The sequence below is a fragment of the Temnothorax nylanderi genome, unplaced genomic scaffold (genome assembly GCF_030848795.1).
Source record: "Temnothorax nylanderi isolate EJ_2023f unplaced genomic scaffold, tnyl_v1.0 TNYL_tig0031_pilon, whole genome shotgun sequence".
Lineage (NCBI taxonomy): Eukaryota > Metazoa > Arthropoda > Insecta > Hymenoptera > Formicidae > Temnothorax > Temnothorax nylanderi.
Genome location: NW_027249093.1, coordinates 999,720 through 1,014,561, shown reverse-complemented (window position 1 = coordinate 1,014,561; position 14,842 = coordinate 999,720). Strand labels below are relative to the sequence as shown.

General features: G+C 47.7%; 1 long non-coding RNA gene across 1 annotated transcript; it reads left to right on the top strand.

Annotated features, from left to right (window-relative positions):
• Positions 1–10,229: 10,229 nt before the first annotated feature.
• LOC139770524 (uncharacterized) lies at positions 10,230–12,565 on the top strand. The gene is made up of 4 exons (XR_011717782.1): positions 10,230–10,501; positions 10,761–10,883; positions 11,143–11,998; positions 12,245–12,565. It is a non-coding gene; the product is annotated as an uncharacterized lncRNA (long non-coding RNA).
• Positions 12,566–14,842: the final 2,277 nt, after the last annotated feature.

The following is a 14,842-nucleotide window of genomic DNA, read 5'->3' as shown; positions in this document are numbered from 1 at the left end:
CTTTTTCAATTAAACTTTTTTATCAAGAAATTTATCCATATCTAAAATAAGTAATTTATTCTATCGCTTAATGAAGTTCTGTTGCATATAAATGTACAATAAATGAACAAATTGAATAATAATATATATCATATCAATTATAATGAACTCTGTTTTACAGCTTCCTTTATTTTATGCAACCTTGTATGCACATACAATAAATCGAGGGATAATAATTATTCAAGAAATCAAATTACTACTATATCCTGACCTATCCATATTTTAAAAGGCAACAAAAAAATTTATTAAATATTTAAAAAAATCTTAAAATATAATCTAAAATATTTTATTTATTAGACAACGTATTAAACATTCAATACACTATTACACTATACAGTGATCGAAAAACGATATACTGCGCCAATGAATAATTATTTCCATCAGTAACAATTAATTAAAATTGATTATGAAATGCTCACTTTGCGATCTGTTACATCTGCCCACTTCCTCGGCTTAGGTTCTTCTTTTCTTTCTGCATTGCTATTTCTTCATGGCACTTACATCTATTTCGTAAAACAAACAAAATATTTATTACAATTAAACGTGATTACAAGTAATTACTAGAATATAATAATCGTGCGGCTTTGCCATACCTTGCACGATACTCTCGAAATTAATCACACGCGACGCGTACTTCATCCGCTTTCAACTATAGCATTATTCTCGCATATTTTTATTCTCGCGTATACTTACTACGCGTATCCCTATCTACGTAGAGTACCGCCCTAAACGTACGCGTAATCTTATCTTTTACAGGCAATTCCGTTTTTACCGAACAACAGGGCAACTAAACACAATCGCCGCCAATTGTATAAACGGTTCGTTGCGTCGCAATTTCGGGAGTGCCGCTCGAAATCGTTGAATTTTCGAATATGACAATTAAAATCGTCGCATTTTCGGGAGTGCCGTTCGAAGTTGTCGTATTATCCGGAAGCGGATCGCGCGATTTTAATAATTAACAAATAGAAAGTATAAAATATTTGTATAATTTTTTATATGTATAAAATTATACAAATATTTTATACTTTTTATTTGTTTATTACCTGCTTTTATGTTACAGAGTAAAGTACTTCCTTCCCATGGGTACAACCTTGGCGAGGTGGGAAGGCTCAGTACCCAGTACGAGGATTTTACCCAAGCAAAACTCTCGTTCTGCTTGGATAAAAATCTAAAGACGGGGAAGCTAACGTACCCTCGTCCGCCGATTTAATTGAATGAACGAACCGCAGCCGGTTCGTCGCGTTTGCTTCGGGAGTGCCGTTCAAGTAATCGGACTAAAGGACTTTTTTAAACGGGAGTGCCGTACAGTATCGCGCGAGAAAGACTTTTACTAAAATTAGTCCGCGCGCGATTGTAGTTTATTATCCGCGAGTGTTTCTCGCGAGTGTCCTGTGCGGTGAGAGAAGGAGGCCTGACGTCCTGAGAGGAGGAGGAGGTCTGAGAGGGACATCGGGCCCCGGCGGAGCAACCTTGGGGTAAGTATCACCTTTTATCTGCATAAAATTAATAGATTTTCCTCATTTATTCGGAGTTTTATTTCGATAAGCTAAAACTAATTAGAAAAAAAGAAATTATTCAAAATTTTATAAAAATTTATTTTTGTAAATATTTTTTCCGGAAAATAGATAATTATATCAGTGAATCTAATTGAAAGACGAATTTAGATGCGCGTAAAATTATGTGTATCTTTTGAAACATTTATCATTTTCAGCGCCTCTTTAATTTATATCTTTCGTTTTTGTTACAGTATCATCGTAGTTACGTGGCCGAATTACTCCGCCCGTTGCGCATCGGATCGGTGAGTGACGAATTTTTTACAATAGTATGGGGTAACGAATTTGTGAGACCTATATTAGATATATTTATGTATTGTATCCATATAATAGTAAGATAAATGCGACTTCTTACAAATTCGTTGCTCTAAAATGGATAGACTAGATCAGACTAGGCTAAATAATTAATCCTGGAGCATCATCATTATTTATTGTGCTTACGGGAGAATGCATCCATAAGCACATACATTATGTCGATGCATTATTTATTAATGCATCTAATGTTATTTGTATCGCAGAACATGCGAAGTATACCAGTCGCCTGAAATTTATAGGCAATTATTTAAATTTGGCAAATATACACGGAGAAAAAAATAATGTTGTATCAACAGCCTGAGTCTAATTGGAAATAATCTTGTTAATTCAATACATTATGCTTTTGTTTTAATAAAATAAAACAAGATTATTTCCAATTAGACTAATGCTGTTGATACAACATTATTTTTTCTCTGTGTATATTTTATTGAGGACGAGCATGGCCTAGTAGACAGCGCACTGGTCTATTGAGCCAAAGGTCCCGTGTTCGATTCCCGGTAGAGCTAGAAAAATTCTATTCGCTCGTTCTCCTCTCGGAAGGCAATGGCAAACCACCGAAGAGTATTCTTGCCACGAACACTTCTCTGAAAAAAACATAGCCGTTCGGAATCGGCGTTACTTAAACTGTAGGTCCCATATACAATGTGTATAATCTACGTGTGCAACACATGTATATGAAGAGAAGTCACCACGCTCGGACACGAGTAATAAGTAACGATGATGGTGATGTATATTTTATTATATATAAAGATATTAGTTTCTTGTGCAATATTAAAATCAATTATTTAGATTTATTACATTAATTACATTTTTTAAATTTATTTTTAAAATTATTAAGAAATACAGAAAAAGACAAAGAACTAAAATAAAGTTTTATAACGTTTTTCGAATATAAGATTTTATTTAAGTTTTTTGTGACTTTTATTTTTCGTGTAGAATAAAAATTTTAAAAATATTTATATTTTTTATATACAATTGAAATAAATAGAAATTAATTTTTTATAGATAGACAATAGATAATTTAATTACAATTATGGAATTAGGAAATAATAAAAGCTATAAGTATCTGTAGATGGAGTACAGATAGGCTTAATAAAATAAAATAAATTAATTGATTATATAGATAAGAAAATTTAAATGTGTTTCTTCATTTTCTTTTTTCTCTCTCGTTCTTTCTCCCTATTCCAAATATTCCTCCAGGATTAAATATTACATAAATTGGTGCAAAGAAGCAAAATGTATTAATAAACTCAATGTGCATGCATTACAAATGAAAAAGACCAAAAGATATTTTGATTCACGTTGCATATATTCCACATGAACCTTATTGTACATACATATATAGATCACACTAAAAAGTGTTAATCGTATTTATAGTCTTGGACGATATTTATAGTCTATCCATATGTAGCTTGGCTTTGTATAAACAAAACAAAATAAAATAACGTGAGATCCAGTGAATATTTTATTGCGGGACAGAATCATTTTTCATGTAGAATTATCTCAAAATTGATAGTTTTCATATCAATTATATGACATTAAAATATATAATATAATCGTAGATATATGTATTTTTGATATGTCATATTATAAATATAAATTTGATAACAATTTGCGTTATAATAACGAAATATTTATATAAATATGTATATAAGAATTTGTAAAGACAAATGTTACAGCGTAAGAACTTGATGAATTCATTATATTGATTGCGATATTAATTATATGGAGAAATTATTAATCCCTTTGGATCTCACGTCATTTAGTCTGAATATCTCACTTGATATCTAAAGTGAGATTAAGTAACGATTCGTGATTCGGTTCGCGGTTCGGTTCGCGATTCGGTTTATACTCTTATACCAAACATTGTTTGTCCATTCATTAATAAATAATTGATTGATCGAGTCATCGATTAATTTTTAAATTTCTGTTGTCTCGTGTTTCTACATTGTACTATTGAAATCCAGATATTTGTGACTAATTGTGAGATATAATCACGACGATTTTTATTAGAACGCGATTAACATAAAATTCTTTCATTTCTTGATAATATAATTCTGTTTTACTTTCCATTGCTGCTGTGTATTAATTCTTGGACGAATACATTAATTACGCGTATCATTGTAAAATTAAAAGCAAAATTAAGTCACTTAATTAAGATTTTATTAACGATCCAACGTGGTTGTTTATTTTTTTCCGATATGATTAACGCGCGCTTATTAACGATCGCAACGATTCGTAATCGACCGCAACATTATAATCGTCTACCGGCGCTGTTAATCAGCCGGCATTGAAGGAATTTTTCTTGCCCAGTTTATTTGCCCAAAGTAGGACTATTTTCTTTATATTTTCTCGCATATGTGCGAGATTGGAAAATCCCCATCCCCAATTAAATTCCAATCGCGCACGTTATAACTCTCAATTCTACGTTTCCCAAATCTCAAGTGATCACTTTGAGGTATGGATTAACAAATACTAAATTGTAATACGGGTAGGTAGGACAACGGATAAAGTTAAGCGTGTAAAAAATGTCCCTCTCGTGGTGTGCCACCTTGCCGTGGTGAGAGGGCTCCCTGTATCAACGATCCACTGGGGCAGTACCTTCGGCTTTACCGAAGGGAGGGCCCGGTGGGGAGGTACAGGGTCTACGAGCACACCGTACCCTCCTCCCAGTTCGCTGGGAGTGAAGGGTACAATGGGGTCCGGCGCTCCCGTCGCGTTGTCTGCCGCCGCGAGACATTACGCTTCGCTTATACGGTCCGTCGCGTGTCCCCCCGCCGCGCCGCGGGACATTTATACCGTTCGCTCGCCCGTACGGTCCGTCGCGTGTCCCCCCGCCGCGCCGCGGGACATTTATACCGTTCGCTCGCCCGTACGGTCCGTCGCGTGTCCCCCCGCCGCGCCGCGGGACATTTATACCGTTCGCTCGCCCGTACGGTCCGTCGCGTGTCCCTCCGCCGCGCCGCGGGACATTTATACGCCTCGCTCGCCCGTACGGTCCGTCGCGTGTCCCTCCGCCGCGCCGCGGGACATTTATACGCCTCGCTCGCCCGTACGGTCCGTCGCGTGTCCCTCCGCCGCGCCGCGGGACATTTATACGCCTCGCTCGCCCGTACGGTCCGTCGCGTGTCCCTCCGCCGCGCCGCGGGACATTTATACGCCTCGCTCGCCCGTACGGTCCGTCGCGTGTCCCCTCCGCCGCGCCGCGGGACATTTATACGCCTTCGCTCGCCCGTACGGTCCGTCGCGTGTCCCCCGCCGCGCCGCGGGACATTTATACGCCTCGCTCGCCCGTACGGTCCGTCGCGTGTCCCTCCGCCGCGCCGCGGGACATTTATACGCCTCGCTCGCCCGTACGGTCCGTCGCGTGTCCCCTCCGCCGCGCCGCGGGACATTTATACCGCTCGCTCGCCCGTACGGTCCGTCGCGTGTCCCCCCGCCGCGCCGCGGGACATTTATACCGTTCGCTCGCCCGTACGGTCCGTCGCGTGTCCCCCCGCCGCGCCGCGGGACATTTATACCGTTCGCTCGCCCGTACGGTCCGTCGCGTGTCCCCCCGCCGCGCCGCGGGACATTTATACCGTTCGCTCGCCCGTACGGTCCGTCGCGTGTCCCCCCGCCGCGCCGCGGGACATTTATACCGTTCGCTCGCCCGTACGGTCCGTCGCGTGTCCCCCCGCCGCGCCGCGGGACATTTATACCGTTCGCTCGCCCGTACGGTCCGTCGCGTGTCCCCCCGCCGCGCCGCGGGACATTTATACCGTTCGCTCGCCCGTACGGTCCGTCGCGTGTCCCCCCGCCGCGCCGCGGGACATTTATACCGTTCGCTCGCCCGTACGGTCCGTCGCGTGTCCCCCCGCCGCGCCGCGGGACATTTATACCGTTCGCTCGCCCGTACGGTCCGTCGCGTGTCCCCCCGCCGCGCCGCGGGACATTTATACCGTTCGCTCGCCCGTACGGTCCGTCGCGTGTCCCCCCGCCGCGCCGCGGGACATTTATACCGTTCGCTCGCCCGTACGGTCCGTCGCGTGTCCCCCCGCCGCGCCGCGGGACATTTATACCGTTCGCTCGCCCGTACGGTCCGTCGCGTGTCCCCCCGCCGCGCCGCGGGACATTTATACCGTTCGCTCGCCCGTACGGTCCGTCGCGTGTCCCCCCGCCGCGCCGCGGGACATTTATACCGTTCGCTCGCCCATACGGTCCGTCGCGTGTCCCCCCGCCGCGCCGCGGGACATTTATACCGTTCGCTCGCCCATACGGTCCGTCGCGTGTCCCCCCGCCGCGCCGCGGGACATTTATACCGTTCGCTCGCCCATACGGTCCGTCGCGTGTCCCCCCGCCGCGCCGCGGGACATTTATACCGTTCGCTCGCCCATACGGTCCGTCGCGTGTCCCCCCGCCGCGCCGCGGGACATTTATACCGTTCGCTCGCCCATACGGTCCGTCGCGTGTCCCCCCGCCGCGCCGCGGGACATTTATACCGTTCGCTCGCCCATACGGTCCGTCGCGTGTCCCCCCGCCGCGCCGCGGGACATTTATACCGTTCGCTCGCCCATACGGTCCGTCGCGTGTCCCCCCGCCGCGCCGCGGGACATTTATACCGTTCGCTCGCCCATACGGTCCGTCGCGTGTCCCCCCGCCGCGCCGCGGGACATTTATACCGTTCGCTCGCCCATACGGTCCGTCGCGTGTCCCCCCGCCGCGCCGCGGGACATTTATACCGTTCGCTCGCCCATACGGTCCGTCGCGTGTCCCCCCGCCGCGCCGCGGGACATTTATACCGTTCGCTCGCCCATACGGTCCGTCGCGTGTCCCCCCGCCGCGCCGCGGGACATTTATACCGTTCGCTCGCCCATACGGTCCGTCGCGTGTCCCCCCGCCGCGCCGCGGGACATTTATACCGTTCGCTCGCCCATACGGTCCGTCGCGTGTCCCCCCGCCGCGCCGCGGGACATTTATACCGTTCGCTCGCCCATACGGTCCGTCGCGTGTCCCCCCGCCGCGCCGCGGGACATTTATACCGTTCGCTCGCCCATACGGTCCGTCGCGTGTCCCCCCGCCGCGCCGCGGGACATTTATACCGTTCGCTCGCCCATACGGTCCGTCGCGTGTCCCCCCGCCGCGCCGCGGGACATTTATACCGTTCGCTCGCCCATACGGTCCGTCGCGTGTCCCCCCGCCGCGCCGCGGGACATTTATACCGTTCGCTCGCCCATACGGTCCGTCGCGTGTCCCCCCGCCGCGCCGCGGGACATTTATACCGTTCGCTCGCCCATACGGTCCGTCGCGTGTCCCCCCGCCGCGCCGCGGGACATTTATACCGTTCGCTCGCCCATACGGTCCGTCGCGTGTCCCCCCGCCGCGCCGCGGGACATTTATACCGTTCGCTCGCCCATACGGTCCGTCGCGTGTCCCCCCGCCGCGCCGCGGGACATTTATACCGTTCGCTCGCCCATACGGTCCGTCGCGTGTCCCCCCGCCGCGCCGCGGGACATTTATACCGTTCGCTCGCCCACTACGGTCCGTCGCGTGTCCCCCCGCCGCGCCGCGGGACATTTATACCGTTCGCTCGCCCATACGGTCCGTCGCGTGTCCCCCCGCCGCGCCGCGGGACATTTATACCGTTCGCTCGCCCACTACGGTCCGTCGCGTGTCCCCCCGCCGCGCCGCGGGACATTTATACCGTTCGCTCGCCCATACGGTCCGTCGCGTGTCCCCCCGCCGCGCCGCGGGACATTTATACCGTTCGCTCGCCCACTACGGTCCGTCGCGTGTCCCCCCGCCGCGCCGCGGGACATTTATACCGTTCGCTCGCCCACACGGTCCGTCGCGTGTCCCCCCGCCGCGCCGCGGGACATTTATACCGTTCGCTCGCCCACTACGGTCCGTCGCGTGTCCCCCCGCCGCGCCGCGGGACATTTATACCGTTCGCTCGCCCACACGGTCCGTCGCGTGTCCCCCCGCCGCGCCGCGGGACATTTATACCGTTCGCTCGCCCATACGGTCCGTCGCGTGTCCCCCCGCCGCGCCGCGGGACATTTATACCGTTCGCTCGCCCATACGGTCCGTCGCGTGTCCCCCCGCCGCGCCGCGGGACATTTATACCGTTCGCTCGCCCACTACGGTCCGTCGCGTGTCCCCCCGCCGCGCCGCGGGACATTTATACCGTTCGCTCGCCCACTACGGTCCGTCGCGTGTCCCCCCGCCGCGCCGCGGGACATTTATACCGTTCGCTCGCCCACACGGTCCGTCGCGTGTCCCCCCGCCGCGCCGCGGGACATTTATACCGTTCGCTCGCCCACACGGTCCGTCGCGTGTCCCCCCGCCGCGCCGCGGGACATTTATACCGTTCGCTCGCCCACACGGTCCGTCGCGTGTCCCCCCGCCGCGCCGCGGGACATTTATACCGTTCGCTCGCCCACACGGTCCGTCGCGTGTCCCCCCGCCGCGCCGCGGGACATTTATACCGTTCGCTCGCCCACACGGTCCGTCGCGTGTCCCCCCGCCGCGCCGCGGGACATTTATACCGTTCGCTCGCCCACACGGTCCGTCGCGTGTCCCCCCGCCGCGCCGCGGGACATTTATACCGTTCGCTCGCCCACACGGTCCGTCGCGTGTCCCCCCGCCGCGCCGCGGGACATTTATACCGTTCGCTCGCCCACACGGTCCGTCGCGTGTCCCCCCGCCGCGCCGCGGGACATTTATACCGTTCGCTCGCCCACACGGTCCGTCGCGTGTCCCCCCGCCGCGCCGCGGGACATTTATACCGTTCGCTCGCCCACACGGTCCGTCGCGTGTCCCCCCGCCGCGCCGCGGGACATTTATACCGTTCGCTCGCCCACACGGTCCGTCGCGTGTCCCCCCGCCGCGCCGCGGGACATTTATACCGTTCGCTCGCCCACACGGTCCGTCGCGTGTCCCCCCGCCGCGCCGCGGGACATTTATACCGTTCGCTCGCCCACACGGTCCGTCGCGTGTCCCCCCGCCGCGCCGCGGGACATTTATACCGTTCGCTCGCCCACACGGTCCGTCGCGTGTCCCCCCGCCGCGCCGCGGGACATTTATACCGTTCGCTCGCCCACACGGTCCGTCGCGTGTCCCCCCGCCGCGCCGCGGGACATTTATACCGTTCGCTCGCCCACACGGTCCGTCGCGTGTCCCCCCGCCGCGCCGCGGGACATTTATACCGTTCGCTCGCCCACACGGTCCGTCGCGTGTCCCCCCGCCGCGCCGCGGGACATTTATACCGTTCGCTCGCCCACACGGTCCGTCGCGTGTCCCCCCGCCGCGCCGCGGGACATTTATACCGTTCGCTCGCCCACACGGTCCGTCGCGTGTCCCCCCGCCGCGCCGCGGGACATTTATACCGTTCGCTCGCCCACACGGTCCGTCGCGTGTCCCCCCGCCGCGCCGCGGGACATTTATACCGTTCGCTCGCCCACACGGTCCGTCGCGTGTCCCCCCGCCGCGCCGCGGGACATTTATACCGTTCGCTCGCCCACACGGTCCGTCGCGTGTCCCCCCGCCGCGCCGCGGGACATTTATACCGTTCGCTCGCCCACACGGTCCGTCGCGTGTCCCCCCGCCGCGCCGCGGGACATTTATACCGTTCGCTCGCCCACACGGTCCGTCGCGTGTCCCCCCGCCGCGCCGCGGGACATTTATACCGTTCGCTCGCCCACACGGTCCGTCGCGTGTCCCCCCGCCGCGCCGCGGGACATTTATACCGTTCGCTCGCCCACACGGTCCGTCGCGTGTCCCCCCGCCGCGCCGCGGGACATTTATACCGTTCGCTCGCCCACACGGTCCGTCGCGTGTCCCCCCGCCGCGCCGCGGGACATTTATACCGTTCGCTCGCCCACACGGTCCGTCGCGTGTCCCCCCGCCGCGCCGCGGGACATTTATACCGTTCGCTCGCCCACACGGTCCGTCGCGTGTCCCCCCGCCGCGCCGCGGGACATTTATACCGTTCGCTCGCCCACACGGTCCGTCGCGTGTCCCCCCGCCGCGCCGCGGGACATTTATACCGTTCGCTCGCCCACACGGTCCGTCGCGTGTCCCCCCGCCGCGCCGCGGGACATTTATACCGTTCGCTCGCCCACACGGTCCGTCGCGTGTCCCCCCGCCGCGCCGCGGGACATTTATACCGTTCGCTCGCCCATACGGTCCGTCGCGTGTCCCCCCGCCGCGCCGCGGGACATTTATACCGTTCGCTCGCCCATACGGTCCGTCGCGTGTCCCCCCGCCGCGCCGCGGGACATTTATACCGTTCGCTCGCCCATACGGTCCGTCGCGTGTCCCCCCGCCGCGCCGCGGGACATTTATACCGTTCGCTCGCCCATACGGTCCGTCGCGTGTCCCCCCGCCGCGCCGCGGGACATTTATACCGTTCGCTCGCCCATACGGTCCGTCGCGTGTCCCCCCGCCGCGCCGCGGGACATTTATACCGTTCGCTCGCTCATACGGTCCGTAATAACGACGCAGAAGATGACATCGGAGCAGCGAGGGAATCCTGCGAAGCTGACATCCCGAGCAGCCTGAGAGGAGGAGGAGGCCTAGGATAGGCATCGGGCATCGGCGTACCAACACTTCTGGTAAGTGTTACTTTTTATTTTTTCTAAAGATATTATAGAATCCCTCTTTTCGTTTATCCTTATTTAGTTGCTACATTAAACCGTATTTCGAAATATAAATTAGTAAAAAGAAATAATTTGAAAAATTTGATTCAAGTTGATTCTACCATAGAGACTTTTTTCGAAGAAGTAATTTAGGAAAACATTAATCTGAATAACGAATAAGATGTTCGATGCGCGTGACAATTATTTAATCGATTCGATTATTTTTATGTTACAGAAAATATCCACGCTGGAAGGACCATCAGCTTCGCATCGAGGGAACACGATGGACATCTCGAGCAGCTTGAGAGGAGGTGGAGGCCTAGGAGAGGCATCGGGCATCGGCGTACTAACACTTCTGGTAAGTGTTATTTTTTATTTTTTCTAAAGATATTATAGAATCTCTTTTATCGTTTGTTTTTATTTAGTTGCTACATTAAACCGTGTTTCGGAATATAAATTAGTTAAAAGAAATAAATCAAAAAATTTGATTCAAGTTGATTCTAACGTAGAGACTTTTTTCGAAGAAGTAATTTAGGAAAACATTAATCGGAATAACGAATAAGATGTTCGATGCGCGTGACAATTATTTAATCGATTTGTTTATTTTTATGTTACAGAAAATATCCACGCAGGAAGGAGCATCAGCTTCGCATCGAGGGAACACGAGGGACACCCCGAGCAGCGTGAGAGAAAGTGGTGGCCTGGGATAGGCATCAAAGTTGTGCAAAGTATTAATAGTACAGTTTTACATTCGCGAGATTTACGTGCTCGATACCGTACTGTGCGTGCGATATTTAATTTTGATTGTGTTTTTGATTAATCAACTGCGTGTCTTTAGTCTTTACTAACCGTCCACTTGATTCGCGTAGTATCTGGCGTCAAGATCTTCCAACATTTCGTCGTCATTAACGCAACGCAGAGTGATGAACGCGGAACGAATCGGGGCAATCGGCGTCGCGACTCTTTCAAATTTGTACGAAAAATCTGTGGTAGAAAATCGATAACTTGATTTTATATATATATATTACCAGCTTTTATATTCCACGGTACTTCCTTAAGTACTACCTTCCCCTGGGGTACGACCTTAGCGAGGTGGGAAGGCCCAGTACCCAGTACGAGGATTTTACCCAAGCAAAACTCTTGTTCTGCTTGGATAAAAATCCAAAGACGGGGAAGCTAACGTACCCCTCGTCCGCCGATTTAATTGAATGAACGAACCGCAGCCGGTTCGTCGCGTTTGCTTCGGGAGTGCCGTAATCAAATAATCGGACTAAAAAAGACTTTTTTAAACGGGAGTGCCGTACAGTATCGCGCGAGAAAGACTTTTACTGAAATTAGTCCGCGCGCGATTGTAGTTTATTATCCGCGAGTGTTTCTCGCGAGTGTCCTGTGCGGCGGGAGGAGGAGGCCTGACGTCCTGAGAGAAGGAGGAGGTCTGGGAGAGACATCGGGCCCCGGCAGAGCAACTTTGGGGTGAGTATCATTTCTTATGTGCATAATGTAATTCTCATTTATTTAGCTTGTTTTATCTCGATAAGTTAAGAATTAGAGAAAGAGAAATTATCTACAATTCTTGTAAAGATCTTTTTCGATAAACAGATAAATGTATTGCTAAATATTTTATTGAAAGACCAATTAGAGACGCGTAAGAATTAACTTTTCAAATGTTAATAATTTTTAGCGCTTTTTTAATTTAAATCTTATGTTTGTATGTTACAGTATCACCGTAGCTACGCGGCCGACTAACTCCGCCCGTTGCGCATCGGATCGGTGAGTCAGTGAGAAACTTTTTTATTGAGGTAGCGAATCTACGAATAATCAAATGTAGAGCAAAAATATATCTCGATACATGTCGAATTACAATAATTTATAGTATGAAAATATTACATTTCGTAGATCCGTTGCCTTAAAATGGATGGGCTAAAACTGATTAGGGCAGATATTTAATCTTGGTAATATTATTTGTTTATTGATTATTATGCGATTGTGCTTGAGGAATTACTCGCACATTTCGCACGCACCGAGCTCGCAAAGAGCTCATTAATTATCGATCGTTTATTAAATTATGTTGACGAACCGCGCCGCGTTCTATATAAATAATCTATATAAATAATTTTTAAATAAATTTTAAATCTTAAATAAAATATATAACGACATATTTTATTGAATTAGAATTTTATTTTGCGGAAAAATGGCAGGAACTTACAATTAGTTATACTCCTAATAAATTAAATTTTCGAAATTTTGTTTCCACATATGTAAAAAACAGCATAGAACTTTTTTAATTTTTTCTTTCACAGTATAATTGCAACGCGCCAAATCTTCGTTTTTATTATTGAAAATTAATCAGACATGTAATTTTTTATCAAGTGCACAGTTACACCTATGCTATGGTACTCTTATGTAGATCAATTCTATAACTTACAATTAGAGTAATAAATAGAGAGAGAAATACAAAGAAACAAAAAGTAAAATAATACTATTACAACTAAAGTAATTATTTTTAAAGTGTAACATTTTTATTCAGATTTTTTTATAAAATTATTTTTATATATTATTCTTCTTGAACAAAAGGATAAAAATAAATAAGTTGTGTTAAGTGTTACAAAACTAAAAAAATATCAATATAGATAGAGAAAAATTTTAAATTAGTTAGAATATGCGTGTTATTTATACCCATCTATTCCTTTTCATTTATTTTTCCAAGATTAAATATAATATAAATTGATGCAAGGAAACAATATATAGATATATTTAGAATATTAGTATAAAGAAAAGCGTGCAATATGCATAAATTAGTAGATTTATTTAATTTCAGCCACAATATGCATAAACTATACATGAATAAAAAATATTTTGGTCTTATTATGCAATTTGTTTTATAGAAAACTTGATAATTGTTATTAATTGCTAAAATTTATTTTAATAAAGCATCAATTTTACCCTAATTTTTTGTAACCTATCCATCTATTTTTGATTGAGAAATTGGCTTTGTGCCAGTCAAGTAATATATGACGTGAGATTCTAAATATTCTGTCGAGAAACACTGAAACTTTTAAAATTATTTTAAAATTAATTGTATAGTACAATTATTCAATTTTGCAATAATGTATATAACTATATTATATCAAAAATAATGTTGGTGAAAAGTGAAAAATATAACGAGATACATTTATGTCGATACGTAAAGATTTGCGTACCTATATTATTTGATTATAGCAATGCGGTTGTTGATTATTATAAAATATCCAATTATAATATTAATATATATCACGTGGGAAGTTTTTTTTTCTCGGATCTCACGTCATTTATTTTGTATATCTTACTTGATACACTTTCAAGATGCGTACTGCATGAACGCATCTTCGTATTTTCGCGGTCGGTTTTTACATCGAGAAATTTTCCATTATTTTTTGATTTTGTCAACATTATAAATTTTAATTTTTCGCGGAATATAATTGAGATATTTATATAACGCAAAGTAAATTTTTTTTCTGTACTTGATTACAATTTCAAATTAAAAGAACGGGTCACAAAGAAACGGACAATCAATATTCTCAAACAAATAACGGAATTAATAATAGAAATATTTTTGGTCAAACTTGTGCAGTCAATTTTTATGAATTAATATTTTTTTGTAAATTAACTTCTCGTGAATTTTTTTATACAATCGATGCACGTTGAATGTAATTCGAATCGAACGTAACATTATTTGTCGGCGATGATAATGATCCGATAATGGAAGCAATTTTTCTCCTTCCATTGTGATCTGATCGAAATACGATCAGATTTATATATGGCCATCGACAAAGGTAGGTCAGATCTGGCCCGAAGAAAGAAGATTTGATACAATAAAAATAAGTGGTCAATATATATTGGCCATAATGATGGAGTAAGGCAACATGTAAGATAATTTATTATATTTGTTTATTTGCCAGAAATAGGGCTATTTTCTCTATATTTTCTCGCATGTGCGAGATTGAAGAAATCCTAATTAAATCTCAATCGCGCGCGTGTTTAAAATCCCCAATTCAACATTTCCCAAATCTCAAGTGATCATCACTTTGAGATGTCCCGTTTAGGTATCCTGCTGCATGGATTAATCAGTAAATCAGATCCCTTATAAATCGTGTCGCGGTCTTAATTAAAGATTTATAATAAATTTATATTAGATTGTAACACGGGTAGGTAGAAAAATGGATAAGAGGGACTATAGATCGGAATACGGGTAGGTATAGGGATATTATAAAAGGTATATAGGTAGGAATTCGGGTAGGTAGGAATTCGGGCAGGCAGGGGACAAGGGGATATAATTCG